We start from the raw sequence: 19,862 nt of genomic DNA, 5'->3' as shown, positions 1-19,862 counted from the left end.
TTTATTTATGTAAGTATTACACTATAACTGCTTTTAAAAAAAAAAAAAAAAAAAAAGATGTTTTAGTGTCTCCATATTCTGAGCCATTTTTTTATTTATTTTTTGGGCGATTGCCTCAGGTAGGGGCTCATTTTTTGCGGGATGAGGTGACTGTTAGATTGGTATTATTTTGGTGGGCAAACGCCTTTTTGATCGCTTGCTGTTGTACTTTTTGTGATGTAAGGTGACAAAAAAATTGTTTATTTAGCAGTTTTTTTATTTTTTTACGGTGTTCATCTGAGGGGTTAGGTCATGTGATATGTTTATAGAGCCGGTCAATACCTAATATGTATACTTTTTTTTTTTTCCTATTTTTTCCCTTTTTTAAAAAACTTTATTTGGGGAAAATGACATTTTTGTTTATTTTTACTTGAAACTTTAATTCTTTTTGGGGGGGGGGGACTTTATTTTTTCACTTTATTTTTTTGTCCCACTTTGGGACTTGAGCTTTGGGAGGGGTCTAATCCTTTACAATGCATTCCAATACTTCTGTATTGGAATGCATTGGCTGTATGAGTAACACTGTGTGTATTACTCATACAGCTTCCTGCCTGTGAGATACAGGGGGCTGGATCTCACAGGCTCGTCACCGGAAGGCAGCGCGATGCCTTCCTTAGACATCGCGCTGCCTTCCATGCCATCGGGTCCCCCCTACAGCCTCATGGGGACTCGATGGCACCGCCGACACCCGCCGCAACCGCAGGTAAAAGCCGCAAACCGCAGTTCTGAATTGACCTGCGGTTTGCGGCGATCGCCTATACGGGGGGGTCACATGGCGTTGTGACAGGATGCCGGCTGAATGATTTCAGCCGGCATCCTGTTCGGATTAACCCCCGCGGCGCTGCAATCGCGATTTAAACTTAGGACGTACCGGTACGCCCTGAGTCCTTAAGGATTCGGCAAATAGGGCGTACCGGTACGCCCTAAGTCCTTAAGGGGTTAAAGTTTTAATGTAATTAAAAAAATTTAAAGCAGTGTAGGGACAATTGTTATAATACACTTTATCAGTAAATTTTGTGTAATTTCATTAAATAACTGCCTCTAAAGAGCCCCACTAGCAACACTAAGCATTGCTAAGGTGAACCAGTCTTCAGTGTGTAGTACTGTAGACTGAAGGTAGTTAACTGTAAGATGCAGAGGCAGGTTTCTCATCCTACCTCTCGTCTCACTGCTCCAGCCATTGCGGCCCTACATATATAACCTATTTTACAAGCTTTCCTACTAAGATTCCCTGCCTTTTTGACAGGGCTGTGGAGTCGGACTCGAGGAGTCGGAGGCAATTTTGGGTACCTGGAGTCGGAGTCAGCAAAAAGTGAACCGACTCCTACTAGATTTAAATTGGAATAAAAAAAAAAAGCAAGTTTAAATATCCCAATTCAGAAAAAGTTATAATTAATTACCGTATTTTTCGCCCTATAAGACGCACCTAGGTTTTTGAGGAGGAAAATAAGAAAAAAATTTTTTGGAAATGGTGTGCTTTTGGTGGGTTTTGAACTAATGGTGGTCTGTGGATGACACTATTATGGGGGCATCTGTGGATGGCACCGTTATGGGGGCATCTGTGGATGGCACTGTTATGGGGGCATCTGTGGATGGCACTGTTATGGGGGCATCTGTGGATGGCACTGTTATGGGGGATCATTGTAGAGGCATCTGTGGATTGCAGTGTTATGGGGGCATCTGTGGATGGCACTGTTATGGGGGATCATTGTGGGGGCATCTGTGGATTGCACTGTTATGGGGGCATCTGTGGATGACACATATATAGCATCTTATCTTATGTGTCATCCACAGATACCCCCCATAACAGTGTCCCTGTGTAGTGAATGGGGGCCGGCATCTGTTTCTGTAATGGCAGCGGGGCCCGGTGCCTGCTTCATTCATAAAGTGGGCGGAGCAGGCTCGTGACGTAGTGAGTTACGCTACGAGCGCCCACCCGGCCTCCTGACTGCCAAGAAGTTAGTAGTAAGTAGTACAGCGCTAGATTTAAGATGATTGGAATACTTTAAACAATACCCACAAGTTAGATATGATTACTGTATACTACAGTGAGCGGGGCCCAGTGTAGTAGAATACAGTGACTGCACCGGGCCCCGCTGCGATTACAGAAACAGATGCCGGCCCCCAGCCCCTCCTCCCTCTCAGCCTATTCACTGGACGGTCGCAGCATTCGCCCCATAAGACACACTGCTATTTTCCCCCACTTTTGCGAAAAATACAGTACTTCTCTACTGTAAAAATAAAGGCCAATGCATGCAGTGCGTCACATTACCGCAAAACGAACACGTTAAGTGACCATGAAGAAGCATGCTTTTCATATGCTTCACTATATGGCACGCAACGCACAGTTAAGGAGCGGCAATACTTATACTTTCCATTGTGTTGTGTTCTGCTGTTACAGGGAAGGCAACGCCCATGGTTACCCTAGCCTCTCACTGATAACTGATTAAGTAACTATGTTTTTTGCAGGACTAGACACTTGTATAAGTGAAGGGAATGGATAGTCAATAGTTCAAGACTGAAGCTGTAAACCATTTGAAAAACTGCTGTCATTCAGCTAAAGCTATAAAAACTTGTAAACTCAGATTGTTAGCTTAAACTTTAAACATGACTATGGGATTCTACTAGGGAAATCATGTTTTAAAATAAATGCCCCTTCCTGGATCCTCCCACTGCCCTATCTTCAGCAGAAGATCAGCACACAAACAAGAAGGCAGCAGCTTCCTAGCCAGTAGTTCTGTGGTAATGACATGTATGTTGCCTTTCTTTCCTTCAAGGAATGTATAAAATTCATTCGCATATTAAATACAGAGGAGTCGGAAGTACCAAAAACTGAGGAGTCGGAGCATTTATCTACCGACTCCACGGCCCTGCTTTTTGAGCTGCTGCCAGTGCTGATAAACCCTCTGTATTTACATGCATGAAGATGTCTCTTAAAAGGTAGTCTATTAGTAGTTTTGATCACGCTGATCTGCAGAAAGTGCTAGGTAGAGGCTGGGGAGAGCTGAACAAGCATACCTTTTGTTATCAGGAGAAGTGAGCATATGAACTTTTTTTTCTGCCAGGTTCTGCTCCTGCAAGTACCCAAGAAACCTAGCCACAGAGAGCACTTCACAGTGAAGCACTGCCATATGGGGACTTGAAGAAACAGTACTTGACAGAAAAAAGTTCATATTCCTACTACCTGATATTTAAAGCTTCAGAAAAGTTAGTGCTGCAAGCAGTTTAGCGTTAATAAACTGCTAACACACTCCCTTCAATTGTTGGTGTTGACAATGATACGTCCACCTCCTTGAGAGTGTTTTTGGTTCGGTTAGAGATCATGCTCATTTACCAAGGAAAGAATGAGGTGCTCTTCCAGTCCTTTTGGCACCGCAGATGCTTTTATCTTTTCAAAAAAATATACCAAATTGTTCACTTGACCACTCCTTACATTTTTGCTATGTCTCTGATACATTTGTTCAAATTTTTCAGTCTAATGATGGTCGCCATCACTTCCAGTGACACTTCTTTGGACAATATATTGAGAGATCTCATGAACAGCTATAACTCCAGACCCTTTATCTCCTTAATTTCTCATGAAACAAAGAATTAAACGACCACACAAAACCATGAAACTGCTTACTGGCTAACTGTCCAATTACTTTAGAGCCTGTGAAAATGCAAGGACTATGTAAAAATGGATGTTATTCCTAAATGGTAAATTCAATATTTTTTGTTAAATCCCTTGAATTAAAGATAATGGTTTACACTTCACTAACACTTGAATGGCTTTGTTTCAAATGACGAAATTGCAATAGTTTGAGACTCCAAAATGTCTATGCATCTCATTTGTTATATGGGTTTTCCAGGACCCCCCCCCCCCAAAAATGTACAAACGTCTTGGAATTCCATAAAATAAAAAAAAGTCTTACTGACTTGTTCAATTCCCCACCATTCCAGTGTTCTCTTTTACAAGCACTACTTCGATCATGTGCAAACTACTTCACATGATCGCTAAGGCTAGTGAATGGCTTCAGTGGTCACAAGGAGTTGTTGGTGATGTCATCACTGTAGCACCAGAAACGATGACTGCTGAGACCACCGAAGTAGTAGTATTGGGGAGGGAGTTAGCAGGTGAGTAAGGCTTGGTCGTTTTTACTTTACAGCATTTCAGACCTTCTGTAAAATGTTTGAGAGTCCTGGAAAACCAATTTAAGCTGGCTGCAGAATTGTTATTATTCATTTGCCTTGTATCATGCATCCATTAATCAGTTTTCTGCAATCAGTTTCCTTTATACTCTACAATCCCTGCTTTATCTAGCTAAAAGACAGGTAGTTGTACTAATAACATGGTGATCTGTTATGGATCTATTCACATGGTCTTCAATAGCAAAATAGCATTTGTTGGAAGTGGATTTAGTGTCATCTATACACATGAAGAAACAATCTGAGTTGGCACCAAGTAAGACCCATAGTTGACAAGAGCCATCTAAGATATTCCACGAAAATCTAAATCGAGTTTCCAGATTTTGTCTATGTGGAAGAAACATTTAAATGACCTTGGAGCAGAACTTTTCTAGGTACAGTCAGAGGGATAGTCAAAATGAATTTATAAAGGCCTGTGTAAATACTATCCAGTCACCCAGAATCAATAAATCTTATAATTCCATTTTCCCTGTTGCATAAAGTTCAAGGCACGCATCCCTCTGCAATATGACATTAAAGTGCCGTTCCCCTTTTGCCTATGAATAAACAGCAGCACTTTGACTGGCTGGATGTTGCTTAACGGACGCACATGAAATCCATATAAATAATTCACATCACTCAAGAGGTGGCGAGCTGAACAAGTCCCTTCTGGTTAACATTATTTAAAGATAAGGTGAAGTTAAGTAAGTGATGGAACTGCCGTGCGGGTCACAGTCCAGGGGGAATTCGGACAGTCTTAGTTACACTCATAGACTGATTTGTACCGAATTATGTCACCTCATAGAATCCTGGACCTTAGGGGAAAGAGAAATGTCTGGTCTGTCAGAGAACTGATATAAGATGAGCTTCAGAAAAGAGAAGCTTTTAGTCCAATAAATTACATCCATTATGGATAGTTCGGCAATTGAAAGGACCTTGTCGTTTGGCTTTAGAGATGAATGCCTTTTTCATTCCATCAATTAATGATGAGCCTGTCATTCATGAGTATGGCAGACGATGGACTGCTATGGGTAAATGAAAAAAAAACATTGTTTAACCAGGACAAGTTAAATTTGGAAAATGTTATTTCTTGTTGGTGATGGTGTGGACAACTTATTTAACATTTTAAAGTTACAATTTTCCTACATTAGCATTTTTACAAGACACAGGTGAAATATATTTACTGTACTATACACAGTAATGGTGGCGCCTCAGTCTTACAAAGTCTTGTAAGACTACAGCACATTACGGGGAGGGAGGGGGACATTATTCAGCGACCTTAAATGTTTGGCAACCTGGATATAGAAGGTGAAGTCTCCAACGTTTACCACCATATACATAATTTGCAATTCTGTATTATTATTAATCAAGAAGTAAGTGAACATGTTCCTTAGCATTCTTGTCTCATTGGATCTTCCATGGATCTGAGAGTTCGGGGGCTACAAGGTGAAAAATTAATGGGCAGCAACAACTGTAGAAATACACACACTCTGGCTGGATGTAAATGACTGAAATTAATGTGACAATAATGCTCTCATTAGTTGGTATGTGTTTTAAATAGTTTTAAATGTGGTTAGCATATAGTTATAAGTAAGGGCCCAAAACATGTAAGCCATAGGAATAAAAATTAGATTATGGATTTTACAAACAATGGTGTGCTGGATTCAATTATTGAGCATTCTATGGCACCTGTAGGAGTAGTTCTTCACCTCTATCAAATCTGAGGGTATGAACACTTTTAGCTTGTAGCACCTTAACCCTTTCAGTACACAGCCATTTTTCACCTTCCTGACCCTGGCTAATTTTGGACTTTTGAATGCTTTTACTTATCCAAGCCATTCAGAGAAAGTTTTCTCGTGACACATTGTACTTCAAGTTAGTGGTAAATTTGTGTAGATATGTTTTACCTTTATTTATAAAAGAAATCCAAAAGTTACATAAAATACTATTTTCCAAACATGAATTTCTTTACTTTTCAGACAGATACTTCAAAAATAGTTATTAATTAACATTCACCTCATCTACTTATGCCATCATTTTGCCAATTGTTTAAGAAGCAATTTGTCACAAATGTACCTGTACGGGCTCCAGCGGTGAGATCTCCAGCTTTGGCACGACCGCGTCATGAGAGACACTCTGAGAAGCCACGCCCCCTGTTGACGTGACAGCATCCCTCGCAACAAGATGCAATGCTCTGTTTCGCTCCACAGTGGGTGTGGGCTGGAGGAAAACTAGCAGTGCTTGAATTATTCAGCTGTTCTGTTGCTGTGTGCTGTGTTTGACTAATGGAGCACCGAGTCATGGAGCTATCAGGTTCCGATCCTGGGACTCGGTGCTCTATTTAAACCCCTTCCTGGCCATACACCTTTGCCAGTAATGGCTTCTGACACTCCAGCTGTGCTTCTGGTTCTGTGTGCGTGTTCTATTGTTGGATTATTGTTATTGAGCTCGGCTTGCCTTTGCAAGACAGAGGGTAGTCACAAAACCAAGCAAAAGTCAGAACCAGACGGGAAGCACAGTGCCAAAACACGAGACAGAGAGTGGTCAAAGGCAAGCCGAGCTCAATAACAATAATCCAACAATTTTGTACTGTTTTGTCCTTCCGGTTCTGACCGTTCTCCGTACAACACCATCTTGTGTTGTTTTGTCTGTGTGTGTGTTTGTCTTGTACTATAGCAGAGTAGGAAACGTTGAGGTAGTTGTGGACTTTCCGCCTAGGATTTGCTCTGCAAGTAGGCAGGGAAAGCGGGCAGGGTTCCGGTTAGGGCTTACTGTCTGTGTGTTTCTGCCTACTGTGGAAACACACATTACATAATAAAACTTCCCATAAATGGATCCCATTTTAGAAACAAACACTGGGCTGGGCATCATAGGCTCCCATAGCTAGCAGACCCGATTTGCCACAGCAGCACCCATCGGCATCCCGTGATCGCATCATAGGGAGCCGATGGGGTGCAAGAGAGAGAGCTCCCTCACTCTGTAAACCCCTAAAATGTGGCAGTCAACATTGACTGTGGCATCTAAGTTTTCATCGATGCTGGAGGTTACAGCAGGGGCTGTCAGTAACAGCCAGCCCCTTGCCATTGATTGGGCAAACACAGCTTCTCTGTTTGCATGATCGGCTGTCATGGACGTACCAAGACATACGGATGTCCCCGTGACAGAGGATCTGTAAGACTGGAAACAAGTGCTTTGATCTGACAGGTTTCCTTGTGGATCAATAGACATCTGTGTTGTTTCTGATGCTGGCCACACCTCTAGCCTCCAGGTGCTGCTAGTGTGGTCATTTAACTTTCCTTATTTATAGTTGCTCCTCCCACAATGCTGTGCGGTTTATAGCTTCAGTGGTATCGGTTGTCTGCTGGTGTTTGGTTCTCGGCTGAGTTCCTGTTGCTGCCATAGCTCCTGGAAAGTTAAGTGTTTCCTTTCTCTTTTGCATTTTGTTTTGGTTTATCTGTGTGTTGTTTTTCCCCTGCCCTTTGTTGTAGGCCTGAGGGAGACTCCTGGTCATCCTTCCTTTCTGGAGGAACAGGTAGTCTCAGTCCTGTCACTATCGCCAGGGTCTTATAGGGTGAGTTAGGACTCTAGGTACTCCTGTGAATGAACCCACCTACCTTTGGGGTCTGTTCATACTGATAGCCAGTCACGACTGTGACTAGGGATTTTACTAGGAGGTCTCCTTTCTTCCCTTGCTTTCAGGCCTTGTTCCCTTTCCTTCTTCAGCCGGTGTGGTGTCTCCCTCCCACAAACGGGCGTGACATCTGCGCGCTGTACTATTTGTGAATTCATCAGGAAGGTGGTTTAAAATTAGTATGATAATAAACTAAAAGAGGTTTTCTAATGAATAAGGCCTTTAAGTAACAAAAAAAAAACCTTAATCACTTGTTAGATCCTCTGCTACCCCAATGCCAATGGTCCAGTGGTTAATTGCCACATGACAGCTGTAGTAAATCTAAATAGTAACCTGTGGTACTATTGGTACTGGAGCAGCATGGGATTTGGCAGTAGAGTATGTTTTTTTTTTTTTCTTTTCTTTTATTTTGCAATTTCAGGTTCTCAATTTTTTGCAGATGTATATTTCTTTAAATGGAACTTTTTTTCAAATAACAACTACATAACTCATTGGTCTGTCTAATGCTCTTTCTCCTTTTAACCATACTGAGTATATTAGAGATGGTAGTGAATTTAGGGTGAAAGAAAGCCCGAAAACCTCCCTGCTCAGTAAACATTTGCCACTTACATGGTTTAAGAGCGCTAAGCTAAAGCACTAAGTCTTTGAACAGACAGTTTGTTAGAATAGAGCGAACATTTGTGTTTCCGGCGCTGTTTTGTCAGATGAGATGTGACTAAAAAAGAAAGGACTGCTTGCAAGCGTGTTTCTTTGTGTGATGGAAGTGGTGTGCACCTACTCGTCTCACATCAAAGCAACAGACACATATCTATAATTTATGTCTTCTTTTAAGCCTCCGTTGATCCGATTTGGCTTTTTGCAGACAACACAAGCGGCAAAGTCTCAGTCTGTCAATCATCTGGGCATACTCAAACTACGGACCATTAGTAAGGGAGACAGCAAAGTTTCTTTAATGACGCTTTTATATGTAGTGTGTTGGCAGTAAAATAGAGAAGAATTGACTTGATCAATGCATTAGAATAATCATGGGGTTCCTGCCCTTAATTTCTTTTGTCGGTAATTTCCATGTGCAGGCAGCATTCAGGATGGTTGTAAAGATACACTTATAGCCCGGCATGATAAATGCAGTCACCTGTGAGATTGGCTTGGATGCTGCACTGCAGGAAGCATGAAAGAAAGATAGGGGGCCTGGTTAGCCGCCTCTCTCAACCACTTTTCACGTTGTGAGAATTACTGTTAACTTCATAGAAAATGGGACATTTCCATCTATTCTGCATAGCGGTCTAATGAAAAAAAAATATTATAAACTCTAGCCTCCTTCATGTATAAAATACTCTTCAGACATAAAGGAAAATAACTTTGCCATTTGCTGGCAAAGTAGCACTCTGCTAATATAACTTCTGTGACATTCACTTAGACTTCTCTGCTCTACCACAGCTCAGAATATAGCCTCGGTTGGGTATCATTTTCTTGTACTATTCAGAGTCAGTAACCAATTAATCAGTAGAGCACAACAATGCCCAAGAACAAGTACTTTCCCAAAAGAGTGAGATATTGCTCATGGTTCAGCATTTGAAGTCATGAGAAAAGTTTACATTATGCACGATACCAGATGTGGAAAAAGTTACTTCTATTCTGATAAATATTTGCTAGTTTGATGACTTCTTTTGATAAGTCCCAGGTCAGAGGAATGATGTCTGATGCTGGCGTTCGGATATGTCCTGAAATTTGCCTAGGTCACTGCATCGCATGAATCCATGCATGCACTGGGTGACAACAGCTAATCATCACCATTCTTGCTGTTCTCCAGTTGTCACAATAAGACTTTTGGGCCACCGCCTGTCCACTGCGGATAAACTATATCCCTATCAGCAGAAGAACTTTCCATCAGAAACCTGTAGCTGGATGCCAACAAATGCTGTTACCCACTTTTGGACAGAGGGTTTTAAGACATGTCCTTTAACCTCTGCAGTACTAGACTATCCTTTACTCCCAATTTTTTTTCTCCTATGTTCAATCACTCAATTTCTAAACCTTTGGCTTGTCAGTTCGCCTATTATATTGGTTCCACAAAAGCTAAGCCATTGACAACATAACCATAGCATACCTCAACTTCTGGGTTTGTCTCTGCTCATTCACGCCCATCTGTTTTTTGTCCTCCATTTAAGGGTACTTTTACATCTGTGTTATGAAATCAAGTCAGGCTGAGAACAGCCTGCCTCATTTCACTGTATCCGGCATTGTCAGATACTGCCATTCACCAATGGACCCCCATTGACTGTTACATTTATCTGATTAACATTTGTAATCTTTCTTAAATTCGTATGACAATAAATATGCCAAAACTATACATTTATTGATACAATATTAATATTATATTTGATATTTTTAAGCCGTAGTTGGAGGTGCAACATTGTTTCCAACTCCACCCCACACTGACGTTGTTTCGAGAGAACTGCTAGAAACTGGAGGCCCAGTTGTTGAGTGGAATCAAGTATATAAGTAACGTGTTTCCCCAAAAATAAGACATACCCAAAAAATAAACCATAGCAGGGTTGCGGCTTATATGCTCAATATAAGACATACCCCGAAAATAAGGCATAGTAATGAGCATGGCTATGTACCGGCGCAGAGCGGTAAAGAAGACGCGGGCAGCCCTTCTCATCTGCCGCATTGTGACAGCCGCTATAGGTGCTGTCTCACCTACTGTACCCCACAGTGACAGCCGCTGTAGGTGCTGTCTCATCTGCCCCACATCTGTAGGTGACGGGAGAGTTGCGGGCAGCCCCATCAACACGGTCGGATCCCCGTCAGGTCCCGGTCGTGCTGTGCACAGCAAGCTGAGGGAGAAAGTGAAAGTAAAAGTCTACTCCGCATCAGTGTGCAGATTGGACCCAGTTCTCAATGGATCCCTGATAAATAAGTCAGCCCTAACACATTAAGTTTGCTGGCCTATCTCTGCCCTGAGTATCTGTACCCCCAGCCAAGATGAGTGCAAAAAGAAAAAAGAGTTATTCTTTTGAGTACAAGAAATGAATTGTGGAGGACTCCCAGGGCAAGAATCTTACGGCTTTCTGCAAAGAGAAGAAGTTGGACATCAGGATGGTCCAAAAATGGAGGGCAGAATACGATAACCTCAGTCTACAGGTGGACAGAGGAAATGCTAAGAAGCGCAAGTGTGGTTCAGGTCGGCAACCTTTAGTTCCTGAGCTGGAAGACCTAATCAGTGAATGGATTGCTGACAGGGGAGCAAAGACTTTGGTTGTGCGCAGAGCTGATATTTAAGCATTTGTCCTTACAATGGCACCACAATTTGAAATATCCCCAGAATTCAAAGCATCACAACCCTGGCTGGATGGCTTCCTTCAGCGATATGAATTGTCTCTCAGAAAATCAACAACACTGTTTAAGTTGGAAGATGCTGAAGTTATTAAGCGAGCACTTGCATTCAAGTCCTTTGTTGATGGCACTGACTTTTCTAAATACCAACTTTGCAATATGATTGCTATGGATGAAACTGCAGTGTTTATGAGTCAAGGAGCCCAAACAACAATTGAACAGAGGGGTGCCTCCTCAATCTACGTTCCCTCCACTGGTGACGAAAGTTCATGTGTTACATGTATTTTGGCAATTCGTCTGGATGGAACGAAAGCCACACCTCTTATCATCACTAAGGGCAAGAAAAATAAGATTGAACGTGTTTCCGAAATTTATGTTCTTGATACCGAAAAAGCCTGGTGCACACAAGCAGTTATAAGGAAGTGGATAGATTTAATGCTGCCACTTGTTTTGCGAGGTGGCCAAAGAGGTCTGCTAGTCTGAGATTCAGCCAGCACTCACCGTGCTAAAGACATGAAGAACTTCCTTGCAGAGAGAAGAATAGATCAAATAATGATTTCTGCAGGAATGACTGCCTATCTGTAGACTCTTGATATTGCAATAAACAAGCCATTCAAAGACCATTTGCCTATGGAAATTAATTAACGCCTACATTGAAAATAGAATGATAAGAAATCAGCGTGGAAACTTTGTGAAACCTAGCCTGCAAGAGGTTGTGATTTGGGTGAAGAATTCATGGGATAAAATCACTGACAGTGTTGTTGCCAATGCATTACGAGCAGGTTACCTGGATAAGAGCTGCTCATTTAATCAGAGCTCCATTGCTAGACATGAAAGATTGGGGCAAATGGTTCTAAAGGAAATGGAGTCGCCAGGAATTTCGCAGGATGGAATGTCGGGTTTGGAGAGTTATGACGATGTTCCAGAAGAAGACAACTTAACTGTATTTGAATAAATGCAGACTGTTGTACCCTACTTAATAAAAATAAGACATCCCCTGAAAATAAGCCATAGTGTGTTTTTTTGAGGAAAAATAAATATAAGACCGTGTCTTATTTTCAGGGAAACACAGGGTAGCTCTCTGCTGGGCGAATGGTGTTTCTTATAAACCCTGCTTTTACTTTTTATACCAAGCAGAAAGAATAGGATGAAAGGCTTGCAGTCATGTCACCTTTAAAAAAATAAAAAATAAAAAAAATAATAATTCAGAGTGTCCTTAGCTGGGATAAGATTCCTGAAAATAGAAACTGCAAAACTGTATAGAGGGACAATTCAGTATCGATATTTAATGCTAGATTAGAGTCATGTTTTATACAGAAGGTTCAGTCATAAGTCACCGTACGGTGGATAAAAACATTTTATAGTCTATTAACGAGAGAAAACTAACATAACATTCCCTGATAAAGGAAGTACTCAGTTGACTTATGTATATATTTATTCCAAGTACACACTTGAATAACACACTTACAAAACACTACTGGTCGTAGCAAGCGGCTTGCCGTTCTGAAGCCAAGAACATAATCAATACTTCCTACTGTTCAAGGATTCAGTGGACACCAATTTTATCTTATTGCCTCCAAGCAGGAATGATTAACATTTGGATGCACAAACCTATTTTATTTTTATACAATAATTTTAAAATTAAAGAATTCTAACAGATTACTTTTTACAGGGTTCATAGCAATGTACAAATTTTGTACAAAGCATTCAAGTTCATAAGCAAAGGACGTTGAATAATAAAAAAAAAATTTGAGAAAAATCTCTGACAAAAACGCGTCATGAATAAAACATACGGTTAAGCATTTGAAGACATTAGACGTTTCATTTTGAAAAACAATCAAATGAGATAAGCAGAAAGTACATTTGTTTTAATAAGTGCAGAATTACAAGGTAATAGCATTGCTTTGGGGTTTACAGTGCTGGAGAGCCATGTTTTGATGTCTTTTCTTAGGTGGGATCGATTATTTTTTAGATGAGCATAAAAAGTAAATTTAATCCTTTTAACAACTTTTGTGTTGGGAGCGTCGATGCTTATGGCGTACCTTCCTGAGCAGATAACGGCGAAACAAAATAAAATGCAAAAATCTCAAGTCTCTTTATGATTCAGGGAGAGTAATACAGATCAAATGATTCCATATTGCTTGGCTATGAATAGAAAATGAAAACACGTCTGTGCTATTATTGTGGTGTGACTGGTATGAAAGCGCAATTCTACTCCCAGTATTTATACAGTAAATGTGTGCCCCACATATGGTGGAAGAGACGTGATGGTACCGGGCACTACAAAATGGAATCAGAGTGGCAGCATATTTGCCCTTAAAATCATTAATCATATGGTTCTAATCCTCAGATACAAAAGTGCAGGTAAGGCTCTGTTCACACTTGCATCATGGCTTCCAAAATGGATGGATCCATTTTTTACTGAATACTGTACTAATAAAGTAGAGTGTTCTTGTCATCAACAATACTCTGACAGAGAGCAAGCAGTAGTGTGAATACAGCCTAACTTCCAAAATTATAAGATATGCAGAAATGGGTAGCAGGCAGCGTAGTGTGAACCGAAAAAGACTCATTGCACCGCCTCTTTTGGATAAACAAGGATTCTTGAACTGAGCACACAAAGCTAGCCTTCGAGGACTATGGCTCGTCTTACATCACAGCAGGTCCATCCAAGTTTGGTTGCATTTTGTTGACAAGAATACAATCGTCTGCTGAACTAAAAACTCAATGGACATGTTCAGGACTCATTATAGCACAATGGGATCAGTGAAGATTGTTTAGGACTAGCTTCGAAATGGATCAGTCGAAGCTGTCAGGGTGCAGTTAAGAGCAGAAATAATGAGCCTAAATATTGGCCAATGTGCAACTCATTGCTTCCTAAAGTTTCTTTAAAATCGTTATTTGCCAAAACTTTACAGTCCTAGCTTACGCAGCCTCTGATGCAACTGCTATTAAAGCAATTCATACTGTTTTCAGCAAAGTGTCTCTGAACCAGAGATTCACATTGAAAAGGGGTATTCCAGTAAAAAAAAATCTTGGACATAGCCAGCAAATTGTTGAAAAAAAATAAAATAAAGGAGCTTATAAACACCTCACCGATCCCCCGCCGCTGACGTTCACACGGTGCCTGTGTCTCCACTACACTTCACAACTCGCTCCTGTTGGTAACACAGCAGAAAATGGCTAGGATTGCCGCTGAAACTATGACTTACTGCAGCGATGACCCGCCTTAGCCAGTGATTCATATTCTTTATTTTTGTCTATTTTTAATTTCTGTTTTTTTTTTTTCATTCTATTTCCTGTACATGATTATGGAGGATGCCATCTTCCTCCATTTTGTGAGAGTGGTGTGGACATTCTCTGTGACCCATGCAGAGATCATTGTGCAGGGAGGGGCTAATAACCTGTTACATCATCTATTGTGAAAGGTTCATCCTGTCTTAAATATAAGGTGTCATCCTACCTGTAATGATAATGAGTTGACTGCTGAGAAGTGAGCCAAATAGAACAGAAAGTGTCAGCCTATTATGAGGCTCAGTGGTGAAAACTGCAGTTCAGGATTTTTATTTCAATATAGATAACAGAAAATAGCAAAAAAACTAAAAATAAGATATTTAACTTAAATTGACTTCTACTATAGGTCATTTTCTAAAAGCACATCCCCTTTAAATCAGAAAAACAAATCAACATGTTTAAAGATACAAATTAAGGCTAAAATGTGCACATCGTGATCCGTACAGTATGCTGTGGCAGACACTAGTCATCATAAATGCAGGGTATTCAGGGCTAAGATGTGACTTAGATATAGTTGCTTACATCTGCATTTTAAAACATACAAACACCCATCAGCCAACGAGATATTCTTTCATCTCTTCAATTAGTGTTTATAAATGGAGATCCTCCACCACCATCAGAAATCTCCCCCTCCTACTCTCTGTTGCGCGTCTGAAACAAAGCTGGAGAAAACCAGAGACACGCAAATAAAAAAAAATAAAAAAAGGTTTCTCATAAACCTGTACGATACCCGAGCATTTATTTCCCTTGTTCTTATCTAATTCCATGACTACTGCGTTTCTCTCTCTCTCTCTGCTTCACTGGACTAATTGAATATCTAAACAAACTAATTAATCACAGGAATTCGTAAAAGACGGACAGGTCTGGAGAGGTGATGTTCATCAAACCCCTCAATTTGTTTTTTAATCCCTGCAGCAATTTATTTGCTGACGACACACATTTTCCTCCCTTGAAATTTCCTTTGCTACAGCCAAGGTTAACCGTATACTGCCTCATTCACTATTTATGATTTTGCATACAGAAGATTTTTTTTTTAATTTTTTTTTTCCTACAGTCAGAGAATCCGAGAGCATTAATCAAAAATAATGAATAAAATGATCCGTCTGACAATTCTCATAGCCGCCTAGGTTTCAGGAGAATAACGAACTAACTTTATTAATCAACAGTTCCTGATTAATTGTTACAAAGTGTCATCCATAAATTTTTCTCCATTTTAATAATACTTGCTGAACACTAACAATATCCCCAGTGATTTCAGATTTATTGAGGCCTTGGCATGCAGGAGAGGGGTGGCAACGATCTCTACAGATGACATTATGCTAGATGGTACAGCACTTCAGCACTGTTCTGAGTTATGCCTATGTGACCCCCACATCTAAATGCACCCCGTCTTTTATTATGATCGCTTATGATCTATTCCCCCTCTTCTGCCCGAGTCTTCAGGTGACAACCTGTCCCACTTTGGAGATAAACATAAAGCCCCTTCCTGTGTCGGACTCCACAGGTCTGCTTTTATGAATGATAAGGTGTACAGACACTACAACCCATTAAAGATGACAGTTTCACTTTTCTACCCTAATTACTCGTTCCTGCCTATTTGGCATTTTCTTAGAAAAATTTGTTGAATAATGACCGGCATTAAAATGGAGGCTCTTAAGAATTTATATGCAAGGTTTAATTTATCATGTACTTTCCGTATCTCCGAGTAGAATTTATTTCCGTGTCTCTCGCTATGACAGCGCAGTCGTTCTCTTAAGGATACAGTGTTTTAAAATGGAGCAGCGTTTAATCATAAAGCGCTGGGGTCAAGTTCTCTATAAATGTACGTTTGTTTATTGTGAGTCCTCATTTGATAGAAGGTAATCATTACTAATTAAATCTCTTCTGATTATTTTTTTTTTCATTTAAAAGCAATTTTTTTTTTCTCATTTTAAGTGAGTATAATACATGTTTTGCTATACCATTCATGTAATTATTGTCAGAAAGGTAGATGGATTTGCAAGTATAATTTATTGCCATTTTGCTTCAATAACAAATAATGGTCTTATTGATCATATCCGATTAAAGGTGTTATCCAGGATTACTTAAACATGGCTGCTTTCTCCCAGAAGTAGCTACCACTTCTGCAGGAAGGCTATTCCATGCATCCACTACTCTCTCAGTAAAGTAATACTTCCTGATATTACTTTTAAAGGACACAACAGAGTCACAAGAACAGATGCTCCAGAATTTTTATTACAAGGTAAATGCAAATAGATACAAACCAGATATGTCAGGAGAGGTGCCAGGTCCCCTTTAATATGTAGTGTTTTTTGTTGTTGTCTATTTAACTAACTGTTTAGATTAGAAATGGTTCAACTGGCTCCTAAACGGGATGGCTGCACAAATGTCTGCATTTAGGAAATTTGTACATATAAAGGAATAATGTTATGTATCAATATCCCATTAAAGGGAACCTGACAACAAATTCATGCTGCCCTAACTACCCCAACTATCATATGTTCTGCGGCATTTCAAGAAAAACATAGCTTTGAAGAGCCAAACATGGTGGAGGGTTGTGTCCACTGGCCTTGGCTTGACTGACAGATGTCTCCCTATTTGTATACAGGGAGAGACCAGTCAATGAAGCCAAGGCCGGCAGGGAGAAGTTGAAGGGGATCCACCCAGCAGACACTCTCCCACATAGCCATTCAATTTTTAAAGCTCTTTTTTCTGTGAAATGCTGCAAAATTTCAGAATAAAACATAGTGCACTGTTGATCACTGAACTGTCGCCGGCACAATTCAGGGCCTGGCATTAGAACAGTAATGCTGCCTGGTCCAGCCAATCACTGGGAAAGAGGGAGTGACAATGGGGGAAAGGAGGAGGTGAAGAGGACCTCTGAAAGGCTGGACCCACCCCTCGGTCCATCTAGATACTCAAAGTAAGAATTCCTCAACAAAGATACACCAGATTCCTGCAAGAGAACTCAGCATGATCAACCCTAACAAACAGTATGCCTGGTTTACTAGGGTTGATCATGCTGACAGATGCTTTTTAATGTTTTCACATTTCTAGAACACATTCTAATTATATGTTCTATTAAAGACAGTGGTGGACCCACAGAGGTGGAACGGAGCATTGGGGAGCAGATAAGAATGCTAGCCTTGAATGGTTTAACTGGGTAGGGGAGAAGTCACTCAGAAGTTGAACAAAACAATGGCTGATCTTAGGGAGACCAGCTACAGAAAACACTGTGGAGCCTCATTTAAGAGTCTCGACACAGCAATCCAAAGTGCAAAGATCCCTGGGAAACAGTAATGTGCAAAATAGTTGTGGAGCCCCAGTTATGGGGCTCGGTTTTTCTTCCTTTGAGGGATATCTGGCTATAACTGTGTTGAAGACCCATAACTGGGTCTCCACAACTATTTTGCATATTACTGTTTCCTAGGGAGCTTTGCACTTTGGATTGCTGTGTGGAGACTCTTAAATGAGGCTCCACAGTGTTTTCTGTAGCTGGTCTCCCTAAGATCAGCCATTGTTTTGTTTGAGTAGTCTCCAAGGCATTGCTCCTGGTTAGCCAGAATCGTACTCCACACTAATGAGGGGCAACACCCCGAAACAGCTGTCTGTGAATGGATAACTGGCTTAGGTCTTCTCCGTCACATCCTTAAAGCTTGTAAAAAAAGAGTGGGATCTTGACATAGGGGCCACTTAATATGGTGGATTTGGTGATCTCTGTAATAGGGACACCCCTTTGCTCAGTTTTCCTTCCTCTGAGGGATATCTGGCTATCACTGTGTTGAAGACCCATAACTGGGGCTCCACAACTATTTTGCATAACTCAGAAGTTGAGCAACTCCTTTATTACCTTTTTTTCACTAGTTGAGGCCACCTGACCCTCACAGCTGTAGATCATGATATTAAAAAACCGAACCGAATATAAAATCGCTGCACAATTCCTTTAATTAGTGTAAACTGAGGCTTTGATTTATGACCACATCATGGCTCTTCGATGCCAAGGTGGCCCCAGTTGGACTTTGGAGCCTTTTCTGTGACATTTCAATGAATTTATATACAGTTACAGGCTATGAATAGACAGTATATGCAAAGGTAAATAAAACTAACCAATATCCATTCTTGCATATACATTTTTCACATTTTAGATACAACGTCATGCTGGAGAATCCATGTTTTCAAGAGACCGGTTTTATTAATCTGCATCTTGGTGTGATATACTCCAGCGACTGGATAACTACCATATTTTTTACTATAATGCCTAGCTAAAGTGTGAATACCTTCAATCCTCCTGGCATCCATCAGGAGTTCTATTATTTAGGATTTGAGTGTACCTAAGGGTGTGTTTCACATGTTTGTTTCATTACCCGTGCACATCCATATATTATCTACCTTACCCTTCTAAATGCTGAATTTACAATCCTGTACCTAGAGCTTAGCATCATCTCCCAACTTCTATGGATCCTAAAATGCCAGGAACTGACCCATACAATAAACCATCACGCTTAGCCTTAGAAACAAACCAACAGTTGTATGTAATGTGCGGAAAAATTACTAATACCGTCCTGTGTTCCATACTGCATCAATCTACACACAAAGATGTAGAGTGACTGATACTTGTACAAATAAACTTTACTAGATATCATTGTGTAACGATTTTACCTTAGTTGGCCCCAGGAGATCCATGGCTCAAATACTGCCATGCTGAAGTATAAGTTACTTACTGTTGTAGCAGGGCGCAAATATAGAAATGTCCGGTCATAGGGTGTATACACACACATTACATAATAGTCGGCTTCTTTGACCGATGGGTCTCTCTCCCACCTCTGTCAGCAGGGAGAGGGACTTGTCCTGCAGCAGACACTTCTCTGAGGACTCTAAAGAATGGGGCATGACATCTACCGTCGAGGGTCTGTCAGTCTGTCTCCATACACAGACTGAGTCAAACTCATCAGCTGAACCAACTTTAATATTCTGTATATGGCTAGCTGTATTCTGTCAAATTGAAAGCTGTACCTGTTATTTATCCTGATTGTATTATTCTTTCTGCCATTGCACGTTATTATCTGCATGTGCCAAATACTCTCCCTTCTTATCCTCTGCCTGTGCTCAATACTATCCCATATTTTCCTCTGCATGTGCCCAATACTCTCCCTTGTTATCCTCTGCCTGTGCTCAATACTATCCCATATGTTCCTCTGCCTGTGCTCAATACTCTCCCTTGTTATCTTTGCCTGTGCTCATAACTCTCCCTGGTTATCCTTTGCCTGTGCTCAATACTCCCTCTTATTTTCCTCTACTTGTGCTCAATGCTCTCCCTTGTTATCTTTGCCTGTGCCCAGCATTCCACATGATTTTTCTCTTCCTGGGCTTAATAAGCTCCCTTGTTATCCTC

This window comes from Bufo bufo, chromosome 10 (assembly GCF_905171765.1).
Source record: "Bufo bufo chromosome 10, aBufBuf1.1, whole genome shotgun sequence".
NCBI classification, from domain to species: Eukaryota; Metazoa; Chordata; class Amphibia; order Anura; family Bufonidae; genus Bufo; species Bufo bufo.
The sequence above is the reverse complement of the archived record's forward strand: the minus strand, read 5'-3'. Positions refer to the sequence as shown.